Source organism: Camelus dromedarius, chromosome 4, assembly GCF_036321535.1.
Source record: "Camelus dromedarius isolate mCamDro1 chromosome 4, mCamDro1.pat, whole genome shotgun sequence".
In the NCBI taxonomy this organism is placed as follows: domain Eukaryota; kingdom Metazoa; phylum Chordata; class Mammalia; order Artiodactyla; family Camelidae; genus Camelus; species Camelus dromedarius.
In genome coordinates, this window is record NC_087439.1 from 35,432,285 (window position 1) to 35,452,090 (window position 19,806).

A 19,806-nucleotide genomic window follows, 5' to 3' on the forward strand; every position below is an offset into this window, starting at 1 on the left:
ATAATGAAGTCCTTTGGGTACTTCATAATCTAAATTCCTCACCACAAAGAAGGATTAAAATTAATTCAGTTTCATACAGAAATTCTATTCTGTAGTTAACACAGTTTATAAGAATCATGTTCTATAGTTTTCACACTTAAAAACCCTAGAGCACTCCCCAAAGTACTAGAAGAACTTTACTTTCAGATTTTTTAGAATGTCAACTCTTATTGGAGAGAAAGCATGTTTTCCACATGTTCTTTAGCGTACTTGAATCTTTAATTGTATTTAACAGATATTAACCAACAATGAGTTTTGCATTTTCAAAAGAAGTCACTTATCTTGCAGATGCCTAACGAACTAGACCTGGGATGGTTATGAAATCTCCAAGAACTGAAGAAGGTAAGTCAAGTCCTGTTCAGAGTTACCCAAGTACAGTTTAACTTTATTCCAAGAATGTGGATGTTTAACTTTATCGTTTTAGATATGAGAAATGTATACTATGTGTTTTTACAGTATAACTCAATTTGAAGCACTTCTGAATGATATTAAAGAGAATGAGTAAGAATACTGACCTATACAATCCTTCATAATTAAGGACATTGGTGGTAAAATGACTTCCCTAAAAAGCTAAAGATGGTTGATATTCTATGCCTTCCATGAAATGTCCATGCTAACAGGGCCAGGGAGATATGTAAAAATATTCCAAGAATCCTATTTTGATCAATAGGCTGTCTCCATCCTTACCAAACATTTTACTTACGGAAGAGTAAAGGGCTTTGGTTTCTGCATTTTTTTCCCTTATAAAGTGGACATTCTGGTGAAGATTGTATTACCTAGAAAAAAAAGGCAAAGTATAATATTAGAAAGATCACTGTCCTGGAAATCAGAAAATGTGAATTGCACTCAAAGTTCTGCCAAGAATTGGCCAAAGGAAAGCCAGTTCTCAGTGCTCCTTAGCTCCTCATTTTGAAAAATAAAAGGCTAAAATTAAAATTTCCCTAAGGTCTTGCCAGGCCTAAGGCAATATAGAATAATGTTTAAAAGACTATCCTCAATGATATATACTAAGTATATATATTGGGGCAGATTATTAATTTTCTGTGCCTCAGTTGCCTCATCACGAAAATCAGGGCAATAATATCTACCTCATTTGATTATTGGGAGTTATCAATGAGTTAATATGTGTCAAGAGCATAGCATTCTCAATAATAATGATGGCAGTGATGAAGGTGGTGGTGGTGGTGGTGGTATTGATGATGGTGATTTTATGAACTGAGCCTTATGAGAGGAAAAAGTAAGGTAAAAATATTTGGATCATCTACAAGCTGTATAAAATTCTAGAAAATACAAAATGTGATTATACATAATGATCAAAGAGAAACTCAGTTAAGAAACTTTGTAATGTTAAGTCTTGTCTATGTTTATCATTTTTAAGCCAACTTTTACCTTAGACACTTAATCATTGAATAAATAAATCCCCAATTCTATTAATTATTTTAAATACACAATCACATTAAACTTAAACATTTGACTTCAAGTTATAGGCACTGAAAAAGAGTCAAATGTAAGTTTTTCATTAGACATAGAGATTCTTTGAGAGTGATATCAAGTCTATTATTCTTTACTTTGTTCTCATCCCACAGTATCCCCCACACCATGCTTCTCTCACCATCCTGACTTGGAGACAAATGTCTCTCAGTCACTTGGTCATAAAATGTTAACCCTGGAAGAGTGGGCAATTTATCAAAATGAGTTCTAAAAACATGAGACTAGAACATGTAAACGTTTGAGTGAAGGGATCTGTGATGTATTTCTGGCTCTCCCCATTTTGTCTTACTCTGCTACCCTTGGTCAAAATTCTGCGTTACTCTGTGTCCACATATGTAATTTTTAGAAGTGGAAAGAACATTACACTTCCCTGCATCATTCAAAGAAAAACAGGAACTTATAGTTGATAATTCACTCTCAGATTCAAAGATTCACCTTTCCTTAGGTGACTGACATAGAACAATTCTTCAAAATATCAAAATGGAGCCCTCTGGTACCCTTTTTCACTTCCTCTTTTTCTCCCTCAAGAACAGAGCCACCACTGGATACTAGTTTATAAATCCATTTTAAGAAATAATTAGTCACATACTCCTAAGAAGAAAAAAAAGACTCTTCACAAGTCAACAAAGTAACCTGTATACCACCTAAAAATGGAAGTTCTTAAGCCAAGATCCATAATCCCACTGCCAAGATAGCTAGAATTTCGTCCCTGAATTTAGTGTGCCCATTGGTTCTCCTCTGCTTCATAAGGACTCCTCTCTTATCAGAGTAGCTGTTTCCTGAAGAAGCCTAGTCTAGTGAATGACAACATGAAACACCTTAGGCAAGCCTCCAGGAAGCACTGTTTTGCCAAAAGATGGTGAAAATCTAGGTTAATGTTCTCCACCTCAAGTCCATGTCCCTGGGAAACTGGGGGTGCAAAACTGAAAACCACTCATTTCAGGTTTGCAGAAACTCTGCAGGTAATGACTGACAGGAGCTATTATCAACACATGAGAGCCATGCTCACCAACCAATGAGAGATGAGAAGGGATGCAGCAAAAGGGTAAAGGATGCAGTTGCTTTCAGAAAAAGGTATTGTGGTTTTGAAAATGACAAACTCAATCATACGCTTCATAGGAAAGCCAAATCAAATGTGTTTGTTTTAAACTCTTTTAAATAAATTTTCCGCACTATCTCCCAGTTCCAGTGGAGAAAATCAGCCTTCAGCAAAATTATTAATAAGTTTTTTGGGGGTAATCTAATCTCTTCTTTTTTTCATCCAATGCCCAAGGATAAGCAAGTTTCTTTTTTAATTTACTGTAAGCTGCAAGCAGATATCCAATTGTGTTAAAGTTCTGTGAGGTAAGAGTAACATGGTTGAAAGTGAGGGCCTGAATTGTCTCCCTGCAAATAAAGTACATGAGCTTTAAATAGACTCAGTGACTTCTATTTTGGGTACTCAGAGGTTTATTTTTTACTTATTGGATGAACGTTATCTTTCAAAATTTGAGATTCTTAAGTTAGTGAGCTGTTGTAGTTAATGAGCACACTTGTCGTTGCCTTACAGTTTTGTTCAGTCATCTCCATGTCTGTGATGTCTGTCATGAGGTGCAAATGTTCAGAGCAGAGGCTCTGCCTAAGCCGTTTTGTACTGTTTCTACTCAGCACGGGCCGTATAGCAAGTATACTCTTAAAGCCAAGTAAAAGCACTACAAGAGATTTGAAACAACAAAAGCAGCAACTCAAGTTTGTAATGAAAAATGAAATTCATGTCTTCCCATTTGGCATAGGTCCCCATAAGGGCAAAAACAGTGACTCATTTACCGCTGTATTCCCAACACTGAGCACAGTGGCTAGCACGATGTATGTCGGTTGCCTTAATCATTACTTGTTGACAATGAATTAATAAAGGAGGTCTTTTTAACCCACTCATAACCCAGTGTGGCATGGTGAAGTGGCTAGAATACTTGTTTCCTCCTCTGTCAAAGAAATGATAGTATTTTATCCTACAAGGTAATTTGTAAAGAGTGAGTGAAAGAGCATGTGCAGACATAGGACCTGGCCCAGAGCAGGTAATATTTGCTGAACTAGAATCTTAGAAACTTTTAAATCAGTTAATCAGCAGGAAAAGACGTGGATTCCACTTATTCGCAGAGTTTATTTGGGTTGAAACAGCCTGCTTCAAGAAGAGGAGGTAGACTTCACCCTTGATGTGGGGATCATTTGTATGGGGTCCTCATTCCCTAGATGTGGAGGCTGCATTTATAACTGCAAAGGATTTGATGAGAACAACTTGCCATAGTCCAGAATTTTAAATCCGTATAAATGCTCCCTGAGCTCCGGGGCACTGTGTTGTGCAGGGTAGTAGGGAGCACCGCCGATATTTAGGTCTGTCAACCCCCTTGGGCCAGCGTCCCCCACCCTGCCCAGCTGAGAGCCTGCTTCAGCAAATCTATAGAACCAGCTACATGTTTCAAAGGCCTGAGTATCCATTTTGGAGTATCCAGATCTCTTCTGTTTCTCTCTCTTTTAGACATAATTTTTATTTTAACTGATTCATTTGAATTTGCATCAGGGAAATGTAAAGTGAGATAAAGAAAAATATATTAAAATCAATTGAATTTATTAGTTACTAGCTATAAAAATGGATGTAGTAAGGGCAGGAAAAATGACATCAAAACCACGGTTTCTAAACAAACCCTGTCCCCAGGTACAGTGGTGAACTGAGAGTGATTAGAACTACTCTTCTCAGGGTCCAAAATATACAAAGTGTGCTTTATCCAAATTAATAAGCTAATAGATTTAGAGTGTTCTTTTCTCTTTGACAAAAGGATCTGAGCCCAAGGTTAGTGAAATAAAAATCTTGGGCAAAGCAACAGCAACCAAAGCAGGCAGACAAACCAACTTCTCATGTGTTCCTCCCTGTGACTAAATGTTACAGTGAAGAAGCTGATGAGATTTATGAAATTTCCCAGTTGACACACTGGAACCACTTATTTGCCACAACAAGAGAGCACTCTGTGTCCATGACTCCAGATTTTATTTCAGATTGTTTGGGGAGGGAAAACAAATCTCCTGCTCTAAGAAGGAACACCATGTGCTACTGGAGACATTCACTGCCTTGCCTCTAAGTAACTTACAGAATATTCTACAGCTTTTACTGGTATTCACATGGAAGCATTGTTTGATGGCAATCAACTTATTTCTTGCACTCGAACAAATACTATCAGGCTGTCTCACGGTGGCCTATGTTTATGGGTTTCAGGAGTATCATTATGCTAACAAGCCATACTTTATAACCTCAAGGAACAGAACCTTAACAATGGAATCTTAAAACTATGGAAACTGACTAGGTGACTATTCTAGGGGCCAGAGAAACTCCAAGCAGTCCTCAAATTGCACTATTAAGAAGCCACATACTTGGACTCTGAAGGAGAACAAATCTGAGCATTTGTTGAATCCCAGAGCGACTCTGAAGGATCATGGTGCTGGTCAGAAGCAACTGCTGTTTTATTACATGCCTCAGTGCTCCATTTTATTGCAATGACAAAAATGCCCACTCTCTCTGTGTCCATCTCACTGTTTCTGATTTCTTTTCCTCTGTGGCTGTAGTTGGTACTGATGGCTTTGAGAGGGGAGAGGCTGACTGAACTTTTTAAAAGTTATTTGCTATCCATAATGTGCTTTGGCGTCTATTGGGAATATTTTAATTACTGATTCAGTTTCAGTATTGGTAATTGGTCTTTTAGTATTTTCTATTTCTTCCTTGTTCAATCTTGGGAGACCGTACCTTCCTAAGAATTTTTCCATTTCTCCTACATTGTTTATTTTATTGGCAAGCAGTTGTTTGTAATAGTCTCTTATGAGCCTTTATATTTCTGTGGTGTTGGTTGTAACTTCTTTTTCATTTGTGATTTTATTTATTTGGGACCTCTCTCTTTTTTTCTTGATGATTCTGGCTAATGGCTTATCGATTTTGTTTATATTTTCAAAGAGCCAGCTCTTTCATCAGTTTTTTCATCAGTCTTTTCTATTGGCTGTTGGACAGGGTGGGTCTGTGTGTTGAGGCTATTAAGGTAATAGGTGCTTGCCAGCACCAGTGTCCATGTGGTAGAATGGGCTGCTGCCAGTGTCTGTGAGCTCCAGTTGCCTCCTGCCTCTCCAGGTGATCCTCCAGGATCAGCAAGTAGGTCGGACACATGCTCCTTTCAGTTTACTGCTTCTGCCCTGGGTCCCAAAGTATGTGAGATTTTGTGTGTGCCCTTGAAGAGTGGAGTCTCTATTTCCCACAAGTCTCTGAAACTATCCAAATAAGTCCCATTGGCCTCCAAAGCCAAACGTTCTGGGGGCTCATCTTCCCAGTGCAGGACCGCTGGGCTGGAAAGCCTAATGCAGAGCTCAGATGCCTCACTTTGGGGGGAATCTCTGCAGTTGTAATTATTCTCCCTTCCTGGGGATATGGGACTTGACTATACAATGACTTCACTCCTCCCACCCACCTTGTTGTAGTTTCTTCTTTATATTGTTACCTATAAAAGAATTTTCCTGGTACATTCCAGACATTTTCATCAATACTTATTCTCTAAATAGTCGTAATTTTGGTGTGCTCCTGAGAGGAGGTGAGTTCAGGGTCCTTCTACTCTGCCATCTTGCCTTATATCCAAGAACGTAATTTTATCAAATTGGGAAAGTTAGGAAAGAAGGACATCTAGTTTTTGTAACGAAGTAATGAGTTCAATTTTCTAAATGTTAAGCTGGAGATAAAGTTTTAGAAATGATAAAAAGCATTCTGGGATTGAATTCTTTTAGGTAACATTTAGTTAAAGGTTTCTTTACTTCTTAGTCCCTTTAATACACTAACTTGCAAGAGGAACCCCAAGAGGGAAGAAACAACATATTATCCAAACTTAGTTGATTGTAGACTGTTTTCTCAAAGAAACTGAGACTGATGTTCTCCTATTTTAATCTCTACCAAGGTTCAAATTTCAAATGCTGTGGCAGTCCACTCAAGGAGAGTGAAGCCTGACTTTGAAAGTGATTGTATTAATTTTAATGTGCCCATGTGCTAGGAGAATATTCTAAGATTCTAGGGTCTCAGTCCTGAGTGAGAGACAGCTACCACTTTGTAAAGATCAATCCTGACACTCAAATGCAGCAATCTCCAACAGCCTTGTATTTCAGTCCCATTTTTACTAATTACTAACTACCATATGCATTCATCAATTACATTCAGATGTCTAGGGTTTTTTTTCTCCCCATCACCAAGAAATTCTCAGACACCAGCTAGATGTCCTACATCAACCCAATTCTGACACTATCTACTGGAGATAGCATCAGATCCCACAGGTTAAGGACTCAATCCTATAAGGCCACCCTGCTTCAAACACAATCCTAAATCCAGGTTGTCACCTGTGTTTCTGACCCACTGGCTGTAGATTAGTGGTTCCAATGATCCTCTTTGGTTTTGATTAATTTACTCAGAAAAACATTTCACTCACTAGATTACTGGCTTATTATAAAAGGATACACATCAGGACAGATGGAAGACAAGTTATGGAGAAAGGGTGTAGAGATTCCATGCTCTCTCTGGGGTGCCACTTCTCTGCATCTCCACATGTTCCCCAACCCAGAAGCTCTCCTGACCTGTACTTTTGGGTTTTTATGGAGGCTACATAGGCATGATTTATTTAATCATTGTACATTGGTGATTGACCTCTATCTCCAGCCCTTCGCCCCATGGAACCCCCATGGGGGTGATGGAACATGTGTGGGGAAAGGGGCAGATTGGACTGAAAGTTCCAACTTTCTAATCACATGATTAGCTCCACTGGAAATCTGCCCCATCCTTAGGTGCTTTCTGGGCACACACAGACTGAATAGGGACAGCCATAAGGAATACCTTGAACACTGCAATTAGCAACTATTTCATCTAACTTCATAGAGACAGAGAAAGTTAATCAAAATTAGAAGGGAGAAGAATTTTTCTCAATTGAAAGAGCAAGATTAAAAAACCTGAAAAAGCAAGTAATGAAACAGAAATAAACACTTTACCAGATAAAGAGCTCAAAGCATTCATAGTAAGAATGCTAACTTAATTTGGGAAAATAGGTGAACATAGTGAGAATTTTAACAAGGAACTAAAAATTCTAAAAAGAAACAGAACTGAAGAATACAATAACTGAAATAAAAAACATATTAGAAGGAATTAACATCAGACTAGGTGATACAGAACACATAAATGATAGAATAATGGAAATCACCCAATCAGAACAGCAAAAAGAAAAACAAAATGAAAAATGAAAACAGTTTAAGGGATCTCTGAGACAACATCAACATAACAATATTTGCATTATAGGAGTCCCAGAAGGAAAAGTGAGAAAGAAGGGGATCAAAAATGCATGTGATGAACTTATGGCTGAAAACTTTCCAAACCTAAAGAAGAAAAAAGATATTCAGGTACAGGATGCACAGAGGGTCCCAAACAAAATGAACCTACGCCAAGAGATATCATAATTAAAATGGCAAAAGTTAAAGATAAAGAGAGAATTCTAAAGACAGCAAGAGAAAACAAAGAATCACATACAAAAGGACCCTCCATGAGGCAATCAGCTGATTTCTAGGCAGAAACATTGCAGACCAGAAGGGAGTGGCATGACATTTTCAAAGTACTGAAAAGGGACAACTTGCAACCTAGGATAGTCTACCTAGCATGATTATCATTTAGAATTGAAGGACAAGAGCTACCATGTGATCCAGCAATCCCACTCCTGGGCATATATCTGGGAAAGATGAAAACTTTAATTCAAAAAGATACATGCACCCCAAAGTTCATAACAGCACTATTTACAATAGCCAAGCCATGGAAGCAACCCAAATGTCGCTCAACAGATGAATAAAGAAGATGTGATAAATATATACACAATGGAATATTACTCAGCCTTAAAAAAATAAAATATTGTCACCTGCAGCAACATGAGTGAACCTAGAGAATATCCTAAGTAAAGTAAGTCAGGCAGAGAAAGACAAATACTGTATGTTATCACTTACATGTGGAATCTAAAAAATAATACAAATGAATCTATATACAAAACTGAAACAGAAGACTCACAGACACAGAAAACAAACCTATGGTCACCAAAGGGGAAAGGAAAGTGGGGGAGAATAAATTAGGAATATGGGGTTAACAGATACAAACTATTATGTGTAAAATAGATAAGCAACAAGGATTTACTGTATAACACAGGAAACTATATTCAATATCTTGTAGTAACCTAAAATGGAAAATAATCTGAAAAAATATATAACTGAATCACTTTGTTGTACACCTGAAACTACACAATATTGTAAATCAACTATACTTCAATTAAAAAAAATAAAAAATAAGGAGAAAGAATTTATTCAGACACTGAGATGAACTAAAAGAGTTCATCAATGCCAAACCTACCCTGAAAGAAGTGTTAAAGGGTCTTCTCTAAGGAGAAAAGACTATAAGACTATATAACAAGAAGTAAGAATCTATAGAAAAGGAAAAATCTGACTAATAATGGCAATAATAAAGGTTGAGGATCATCCATTTAAATAAGCTAGTATAAAGATTAAAAGACAAAAAAATTATAAAATCAACTATGACTAAAGGAATAAACATGAAGGTGTAAAATATGACATTAAAAACAAAATGTGGGGGAAGGAAGTAAATGCAGAAATTTTAGAATGTGTTTGAACTTAAAGGACTACCTATTTAAAACAAGTAGATATAGTTATAGATCAACATATATGAACTGGTAACAGCAAATCAAAAACCTACAATAGATATATAAAAACTAGAGAGAAAAGAATACAGCATACCAGTAAAGACAATCATCAAACCACAAGGGAAGAAACAAAAAGAAGAAAAGAATAGAGAAGAACTACAAAAGCAACCAGAAGCCAAGTAATAAAATGACAATAAGTATATACCTGTCAATAATTACTTTAAATGCCAATGGATATACACACACACACACACACACACAATGTATATGTATATATACTATAGAATATTGCTCAGCCATAAAAAGAATAAAATTCTGCCATTTGCAACAATGTGGATAGACCTAGAGGGTATTATGCTTAGTGAAATAAATCAGAGAAAGACAAATACTGTATAATACCACTTATATGAGGAAGCTAAAAAATAAAACAAAGGAATCTATGTAACAAAACAGAAACAGACTCACAGATATAAAGAACAAACTAGTGGATACCAGTGGGGAGAGGGAAGGGGAGAGGAACAAGATAGGGTATGGGATTCAGAGATACAAACTACTAGGTATTAAATAGATAAACAACAAGGACATATTATACAGCACAGGGAAATATAGGCATTATTTTGTAATAACTTTAAATGGAGTATAATCTATACTCTGATGCACTGCCAGTCTAAGCACCAGTAGTGGCTGCCCCTGTCCTGCTCAGATGCCGCTTTACATCTTTGCCGCCTCTGTGTCTCACAGCTAAACCCTCGCACGAGTGTGGAGCTGTGTTGTAAAGCAAGGAGGACTGGAGCATTTGCTTGGCTGAGGCTGGCGTGTGCTTCAAGGCAGTTGTGGGAAACTGATCAGCCACCCAGGCAGTTTTCATTCCATCCTCTCTGTCCTGATTCAGGAGCCAGCAAGTGTGTAAGTGCTCCTCAGGAGCAGGGTCCAGGCTTCCCACGGCCCTCCTGTTCGTCCTACTGGCCCTCCAGTCCAGCCAAGGGGGCATGTCTTTCCGTATTGGACCCCAGGACTGGCACACCCAGTATGTGGCTTAAAACTAGTCACTCCTCAGGGAGAACCTCTGCCTGTATAATTTCTCTTTTTCTCTGAGCCCCCTCCAAAGGCCACAGGTCTTGACTTGATCACTTCTCTTTCCTGCCTACCAGATTCCGTGTGGATTTTTCTTACAGCCTTGGTTGCACGAGAGTCTTTCGGCCAGTCTCCAGTTAATTTTCAGTGAGAATTGTTCCATATGTAGATGCAGTTTTGAAGTGTTTTGGGGGGAGGTGAGATCCATGTCCTCCTACTCCACCGTCGTGATCTCTCTGTGTGCATTTTCTTTTATTCTGGCACGCTCTATAATATTTCTGTCAGCCACACGTTTTTTTTTCCCTTTCAGATTTTTGGGGAGAAGAGAGAAAATGGTCATGGCAGAGGGGGATGAGATAGTGTTAGGGATGAGGTGAAGAAACCTAGTATACAATGATTTATAATATTTTTTAAGCAAAAACATCAAAACATTGCTTCACCTGGGAATAGACTTCTCAGTTTGATATGATTTCCCTTAGTCTTACACAATATGGAAATTCAAATGGTGATTTTTTTATGTGACATCTTCTAATATTTTTAATGTTTGAAAATAATTTTAAAACTTATTTTAATAAAATTTCTCATTTAAAACAATTCCTTTGCAACTTCGTCGTTGAAAAATATCTCTGATTCTTTCTTCCTCCTAAATGGAATTACTGCTGCATCTTCTCTTAATTTTTCTCTCAACCAGTGTTGGCTTACTTCCTCCATCCATTAGACTCACTCTTTTTACTGCTTCTATAAGCTTGTTCAAAGCCATATGAATCCTCTATCCCACTATTGGACAACTTAGAACTTTTTTTTGTTGGAGTTGTGAGTTTAGATACAGGAACCCCAGGAATTCCCTAAGTGGTTCTTTATTTTAAAGAAAAAATTTTATCTTCCATTTCTTAATTGTGGAAGTAGCCATTAGGTATAACCCTTTGGTAGCAAATATGAAAAACTATCAAAGGAGCTAAATTAACAGTTGTATTTCTTATTGCTATAGAATGTCTCAGGCATCAAATGCAGAAAGGCTACTGAGCCACAGGAAAAGACCAGAACTAGTTACTGAAAATCTTTCAATCCTCTTTCTCTCTTACCTCAGCATCTCTCTACGCATCTACTTCACTCTGCTTTCTCTTTGCAGCCAGCTCCCTTTGTCTCTCCAGACTACAGATCAGACAACAACCACCCCAAGTTCCTGAGTTTACAAATTATCATTTAGTCTGTACACAGAAACTAGCTTGATGTTATTGTCATAAGTCTGCATTCCATTGTCATAAATCTGCATTCTGATTGGTTCTTGCTTGGTCCCATTTGCCATACCCAGGTGACTGAGTCACACCAAATAAACATGGCTGCAGTTCAAGTAAAGAAAATTTCTCAAGACAGTGTGGGATAATTTAGTCTGTGTGCTGGGTGTATACCCCAAAGTGTGACTCACTCAAAAAAATCTCACTTAACCAATGAGACTTATCAAACAGACAGTGTAATATAGTATGCTTTCGCAAATTTTAGTATCTGCATACCACCAATATAATTTTTTTCCATTTTCAAGAACCAACTACCCTATTATTTACTAAATATACTTCTTAGATCAAATTTAAGGTACTATATTTCCCTGTTCCTAAGCAATTTTCTGAAGTCACAGGGTTGGTGTGTTTTTTCTAATGTACATTAATATACATCTATAACTACTAAATTAAACTGTTAAAATAGGAAAAAAATTTCATGGATGGTCCACTAATGAATCTCTTGTCTGGACTACCTAGTCAGTCTCCAAACTAGTCACCTCAGATCCAGCCTTGACCATCCCCAACCCATTTTCCATATTGCAGCCAAGTGATCTTTTAGACACACAGATGTGGTCGTGCTGTCCTCCTTCTTCAACTTAAATGCCTAGTGGCCTCTCCTCATTCAGTGAATGGCAACTCCATTCAGCCTTCAGTTCAGGTCAAGCCCTTGGAGTCATCCTTGACTCCTTTTCTTTTTCTAACATCCTTCATCCAATTTATCTGTATATCATGTAGTGTCTATCTTTGAAATGCATCCAGAATCTGACTACTCCTCACCACTCTTGCTACCACCCTCATCCAAGCCACCATCATTTTTCACCTGGATTATTACTATAGATCCCCAACTGTTTCATTTATTTCTACATTTACCCTCTTACAGTCTATGTCCACATGGAAGCCAGGGTGATCCTTCTGAAACATAAGTCATATTATCTTATTTTTATGCTCAAAATGCTCCAAGGTTTCATATCCCATACAAAGTTGAGAACTTTAGCTCCAATGTTCTAAGATTCCCTCTAAGATCTCTTCCCAGACCCTCAATCTTCCTTTCGCTGGCTAGGTTCTAAGAACACTGGTTTCTCTGCTGTTTCTTAAACAGTCTAAACATGTTCTTATCTCAGGACATTTGCCTGAGCTGTTCCCTTTACTTGGAACACTCTTCTTATAGCAAAATGGCTCCCTCCTTTACTTCTGTCTTTGCTAAAAATTTATTTTAACAAGAAATCTTTCCTTGTCACCCTTTGTAAAATAGTACTTCATACCACCATTCTTTGTTCCTCTTTCCCTGCTACATTAATTCTCACGGCACCTATCACCACCTGACACATTGTATTTTTTGTTTATCTATTTGTTATCTTTGTCTCCCTCCCCATATAATCCCCATGATGGCAGGGAATTTACTGTGTTCATTGTTCAAACTTTGGTGCTCAGAACAATACCTGTTTCTTGATGGATGCTCAAAAAATGTGTTGAATGAATAAATCAGTGATGTAAGAATGAATAAGTAAATGAATGAATGAATGAACATGACCTTCACAGTTTCATGGTCTACCTTCAAAGTCCCCCTCCAGTCTTCTCTCTTACCACCCTGCCCCTCCTTCTCTGTGTTCCAGTCTTTTTTTTTTTTTTTTTTCCCTAAACTTCTAAAACTTGCCCTGTTCCTTCCTGTGCCAGGGCCTTTTATGCATGCTATTGTGCCTACTAGGAACATACTTTCCCTTCCTTCCTGCTTAAACCTCAGAGAAGAGTTCCTCAGGTCTACGGGCAGACCACATTCTATTATGTGTTCTCCTAGCATTGTGTGCCTTACTTTGGATCACTTGCCACTGCTCTAATTCTACATTTATTGATGGGATTATTTGATTGTCTCCCCATAAGAGTAAGATGGTGTCTTTTCCATCTAGGTGCCAATACAAATATTTGTTGAATAAATAAATGAATGCAGATCTGGGTCCTAGTAATAGACCTGTAAGCTAATTTTCTGTATAAACTTGGGCAAGTCACTTTTTCTTGCTAGCTGTCCCTAACAGTAAAACGGGGAAGCTGGTCTATACGAGGCCCCATTCAGCTTTCCCTTCTAGCCCTTTGATTTTCTGTGGAGTTGAAGGTAGCCATACTCAATACATGCCTTCTGTTTAGATGAATGAAATCTAGTGAACTCAAAGTACATCCTACATACTCATTGAAGTAAGCTCTGTGTTCTTTGTTCTTGAGCTCAAATCACTTACAGGCAAAATTTATTTCCTAAGAGTTCTTTTTGTTCTCTGATTCTTTCTGCTGGGAGGACACAGTTATCATGAAGCCTGTCTGACAGTGAGGAAGGTAAGTTGAGTTATGGCAGAGCTATGCCAGAGTCCTCTCCCAGTCCTGACTCTTCACACAGATCATACTGCTTCTTGACAATGTGTTGACCCCTTTAGGTCTTGTCTGTTACCTCATTTATCTAAACATAAGAATGTTGGGGACAGTGTTTGCTTTAAGAGGTTTACTGTGGGATAAAAGAAGGAAATATGCTCCTGCAGTTATTAAGCAAGTCCCAGGAAAACATTTTATGGAAGGACGGTTTTCCAATTAAAGCCTTTTAGCTCCTATACTCAAGTCTTCTTTAAGTTCCCTGTTTGATCTCTGAGACTTGCAGAATTAACAGTAAGGGACCTTATCCAATCCAAGCCCCAAAGTCTGTGGATAAAGGAACTGAAACCTAGAGAAACTGAGTGAGAGTGAGTTGTCTAAGGTCACAGAATTACTTAAATGCAGAACTAGGAATACAATCTAGGTCTGCTTCCTTGTCTAGTGTTTTCCTAGGAACCTAACATCAGTTACCTAAGTTGATGAGGTGGGCATGACTAAGTTAATGCAAATCAGCACTCCCACCGCTGAATTCAGCACTGAATTTCAAGGCCCCACATCACAGCGTGGGGTGTTCAATTATCTCTATTTTTAAGTATTCAAGAGTCAGATTGTGTTACAGACCAATCTGGGCTTGGTGGAGGCAGGGTAACGGCACCCAAAAACCCTGCATTTCAAATTAAAAGTAAATTCACTCCAGTTTTCCTCAGGGTGGCTCTTTGCTTTAGCTAGAACTTTCCCCTCACATCTGAAAGCCTTACTCTTATGGGCAAAGCTCAACAACTTCAAGGCCATGTGGGTCAGAACCAATTGCCTGAGGAGGAAGATGTATTTAATTAGAAGGTTCTTATTTCAAATGGAGAGCAACCTGAGGATATTGATGAGTGGCTTTTTTTGGAGGAGCTATGAGATTCCAGGTGGCACTTAATGAAGTATATCTGGAGTATGTCACTAAAAGGGGCTAGGCATCTTTTTGACCCTGGGACAGCACAGTCTGATGCCAGACTATGGTATCCTGTCCTTGCCTCTCCTCTCTCTGTTGTGTAGCCTTAGGCTAGCCTCTCTCTCAGCCTCAGTTTTTATGATAAAGTGGAGATTAAACATGGTGTTCACCTGGGAGGGTTGTGAGTTTTCAATGAGTTAAAACATGCTTTGAACCATGCCTGGCACATAAAACATATTTACTACAGTTTTTGTTATTATAGTTATTGATATAATTCCTTTTACCTTCCTTTCTTGTCTTGGAAACACTTCAGTGGAAGGTGGATGATCTCTCGGAAAAGACTCCCCCCCACAGCAGATGCCACATGGGACACTCTGAGGGTCCATATACTCTTCAGTGCTCCCCCTTGTGTTGGCAGATGCTTTGTTGAGCCTGCATTGTAGTTTGATTTCTGCTGCTGTCCAATCCTACTTCTTCCTCCTGACTCCCTCAGAGGTTGATCCCTGATTATTACTCTGTATGCAAACTCCATCTCAGCATCTAGAGAACCCACTCAATGAACATCGACTTCCAAAGGAAGTGAGTAACATGTAGCAGAAAGAGTTTGGGAGCCAATGACAAAAAGTAAAAATATGGAAAAACATTTGAACTCTCAGGTTCTCGGTTTCCATATCAATAAAATGAGGGTAATTATCTTTAACTTGCAAGGTGTTGTGAGGATTAAGGGAAAGAGTAAAGGACCAAGCCCATAGTAGTGTACACTGTAAGAGTTAATTTGAAACCCCCCCACCATTTTACCCTTTTGTTTTCTTCAACTTACTTTTTGCTCTTCCTTTTCCTAACCCAGTCATAGTTTTCCTCTTATTTCACATATTCTTTTTCCTCTCCCTTTGCTGTCTCTTCATTTTTCATCCCCTTTTAATTTAGTCCTTTAATCAATGTTATTGAGGTCCACTTTATGTACAATGAAATGCAGACATTTTAGCTGTGCAGGTGAAGAGTTTTGAAAGATGTGTACAAAGGTAAATCCACCACCACAATCAAGATATAGAACATTTCCATCACTGCAAAAGGTAGCCTTGTACATCTTCCCAGTCAATCCTCACCTCACAATCCCAGCATAGGTAGTCATTGATCTACGTTCTATCAGCATAGATTGGATCTGTCTCTTCTAGAGTTTCATATGAATGTAATCTTATAGTATGTACTCTTTTCTGTCTGGCTTCTTTTCTCACGACATAATGTCTCTGAGATTACCCATGTTGCGTGTGCACCAGGGTTTGTTCCTTTTCCCTGCTGTGAAGTAGTCTATTTATTATGAATGTATTACAGTTTGTTTCATCATTTGCCAGATATTGGGCATTTGGTTGTTTCCAAATTTTGGCTATCAGGAATAAGTCTGCCATGAACACTTATAAGTCTTTGTGAGGATACATATCCTCATTTCTTTTGTAGAATTGCCAAGTCATATGTTAGGTGTATATTTAACTTCATAAAAAATGCTGATATCATGTTGCATTCCACCTAAAAAAGTAGGCAAGCTTCCATTGCCCCACATTCTCTTCAGCACATGGCATTCTCTGTCATTTTAACTTAGCCATCCTAGGTGTGAAGTGAATGTATCTCATGATTTAATTTGCATTTCCCTGATGACTAACAATGGTAAACATTGTTTCACGCTTTAATGACCTTTTGTATATTTTTTGTGATGGTTCTGTTAAATATTTTACTAATTTTTAATTTTTTTCCTCTTAATTATTGGGTTGTATAATTTTGGCATGTTATTTTCTGTGTAAATTATTTCTTAGATATATGTATTATGAATATTTTCCCCAATTTTTGGCTTGTCATTTTCTGTAGATCATTTTTTCAAAGAGAAATTTTAAGTTTTGATGGAGGCCAGTTTATTTTTTTTTTTTATCATGGTCTTTGTGTACTATTTAAGAAATCTTTGTCTACTCCGAGGTTGCAAAGACTTTCTCATACATTTTTCCCAAGAAGTGGTACAGGTTTTACATTTTTTAGCTTTCATATTTAGGCTGATGGTCCATTTCAAGTTACTTTTTTCACATGATGTAAGGTACAGATCTCACTGCTTTCCATATAGATACCCAGGTCTAGTACTACCTGTTGAAAAGTCTTTTTTTCCCTCCATTGAATTACTTGGCATCTTGTCCAAAATTATATGACTATAAATATGTAATTTATTTCCATTTCATTATCTATATATCTATCCTTATGCCAGCAACAAACACTCTTGATTGTTGTGGCTTTTTAATAAGCCTTAAAATAAGATGTATATAAGCCCTCAAACTTTGTTTTTCTTTTTTGAGTATAGTCTTTTGGCTATGTTAGGTCCTTTGCCTTCCATATAAATTTTAGAATCAGCTTGTCAGTTTCTACATAAACCTCTTGACCCATTGCAGTGAGCCTTGTCTTGAAGTCTACATTGTCTTGTTTTAATTTAGCCATTCCAGCTTTGTTTTGGTTACTATTTGCAATATATACCTTTTCCATGCTTTTTAAAAAACTTACTGGTGTCTTTATATTTAAGGATTTGTTGAAAGCTGGTATACATCTTGCATTTTTTTACTCAGCCCAACAATCTCTGACATTTAATTGTAGAGTATAAGCTCTTTACATTTCATGTATTTATTGATATGTTTGAGGTTAAATCTAACAATTTGTTTTTTATCTGTCCTATCTGTTCATTGTCTATTTCTTCTTTTCCTGCCTTCTTTTCAATTAGTTCCCAATTTTTTCCCTTTCATTCTATTTCCACTAGCGGTTTATTAGGTATACCCATGTGTTTTGTCTTTTAAAGTGTTTGCTGTAAGCTTTACAATATGCATTTTAAACTTAACACAGTCTATCTTCAAACTACATCACAAAACTTCACATATAAAATGTAAGAACTTTACAACAGTATAACTAACATCCTTTCTTCTCTCTTTTGTGGCATAATTGTTATGCATTTTACATTATAAGCCTCCAAATACATTGTTTTCATTATTACTTTAAATAGCTATTTTTAAAATTTTTTAAATGAAAAAATGATACCTTTTCTATTTATCTACGCATTTATCATTGCTGGTCCTCCTTATTTAAGCTGGCATCTGATATAAATTTTTTTCTTGTTCTGCCGGCAATGCAGTCACACAACTTTTATTTATATGAAAATATTTCATTTTTGAAAGATATTTTCTCTGAGTATAGAGTTTAGATCGACATTTCCCCCCAGAACTTAGATACATTGTTATATTGTCTCCTGAATTTCATAGTTTTTGATGAAAAACTTGCTGTGATTCTTATCTTTGTTCACTCTGTATAATGACATTTTTATCTCGGGCTGACTCAAATGGTTTCTCCTTTATCACTGTTTTCTTTCTTTCTTTTTTTTTTTTAAAGCAATTTGATTATGATGCACTGTGGTTTTCCTTATACTTGTCCTGCTTGGGGATCATCAAGCTTCTTGAGTCTTGGTTTACAGTCTTCTTCAAATTTGAAAAAAATTTTGGCCATTACACGTTCACATGTCTCTGTGCCCACCCCTGCCCCTTGTTTCTTTTTCTTTTTCTTTTTTTCTTTTTCTGGGATTCCAGTCATACGCATGTTGTTGTTGGAGTTGTTGGAGTTGGAGTTGTAGTTTTAGTTGTAGTTGCTGTTCTTCTCTATGCTTCATTTCAGAGAATTTACATAGAATTTTCTTCTAGTCCACTATCTTTTCTTTTCTTTTTTTTTTTTTCCTTCCAATTTCTAATCTGCTGTTAATTCTATCCAGTGAAGTTTTTATTTTAGATTTATAGTTTCCATATGTTGGAGTCACTTTTTGATTCTTTCTATATTTTCTATGTCCCTCCTCCTTTGTATTCACTTTCCCCCTGAATTCTAAAGCATAATGATCACAGCTGTCTTAAAGTTTCTGTACTAACTCCGCATCACTGTAATTTCTAGATTCGTTACTACAGACTGATTTTCCTCCTTGTTATTGGTTATATGTTCTCTTTTTATACATATGTAGTAATTCTTTATTAGATTCTGATCATTGTAAATTTTATGTTATCAGAGTGCTGAATGTTGTTGTAGTCCTTCAAAAAGTGTTTTTTGAGCTTTGTTCCGATAGTCATTTAGGTTTTTGTCAGATCAGTTTGATTCTTTCCAGGGTATTTTTAAAAGACTTTATTAGGGCATGTCTACTATACACGTCACTTTATGGCAAATTAATCACTCTTCTGTGGTCTCTACCAAATAGTTTTTCTGTTTAATAAAGACTTTCACCCTGACTATTGGGAACTCAATATATTTCCAGTGATGTATGAACTCTGTGGTTGTTCTGCTTCCAACTTCCTGGCAATTGTTCTCGCCTTAGAAGTTATTCTTTGTGTATTTGTAGAATGTGCAGATTGATATTTAATCAAACACTAAAGGAAACCCTATGGATATTTTTTCTCTCCCTTACTCATCCCTGTATACTCTGGCTCCCCCAGACTCCTTGGACTCTGAATTGTCTCCTCTACCCAGTGAGGTTGCTAGAGTCCTTTTGGTTCCCTCTTTCTGCACTGAGTTTGAGAAAGTACCTCCAGGCAGAACTCCTGGCAGTCACAGGGTGTACCTTGTTAGTTTCCCATATGTCAGCTATCACAGTCCCGTGCTACCTGTTGTTAATATCTGAGAATTGTTGTTTCATATATTTTGCTCAACTTTCTAATTGATTATGGCCTGACAGTAAGTCCAAACTTTATTTCTTCCTAATGGCTAGAAGCAGAAATCCTAATTTTAATTATTATCCAAGGTTATACATGGATAGAGATTAAAGAGTCAATTTTCCAGTATTTTCATAAAATAAAACAAAACAAAAATATCAGTCCCCTGTTCTTGACCCCAATACTCACTCACAAAG

General features: G+C 37.2%; 1 long non-coding RNA gene across 4 annotated transcripts in view; it reads left to right on the top strand.

Moving 5' to 3' along the window:
• The window catches only part of LOC135321132 (uncharacterized), a 121,683-nt gene that overhangs the window by 19,227 nt on the left and 82,650 nt on the right, over positions 1–19,806 (top strand). For 3 of the 4 annotated variants that reach the window (XR_010380585.1, XR_010380584.1, XR_010380586.1), the window contains exon 3: positions 328–381. This is a non-coding gene — a long non-coding RNA (uncharacterized LOC135321132). Of the gene's footprint in view, positions 1–327; positions 382–2,473; positions 9,867–19,806 lie in introns of those variants that run through there. The other variant, XR_010380587.1, reaches the window with a different exon arrangement.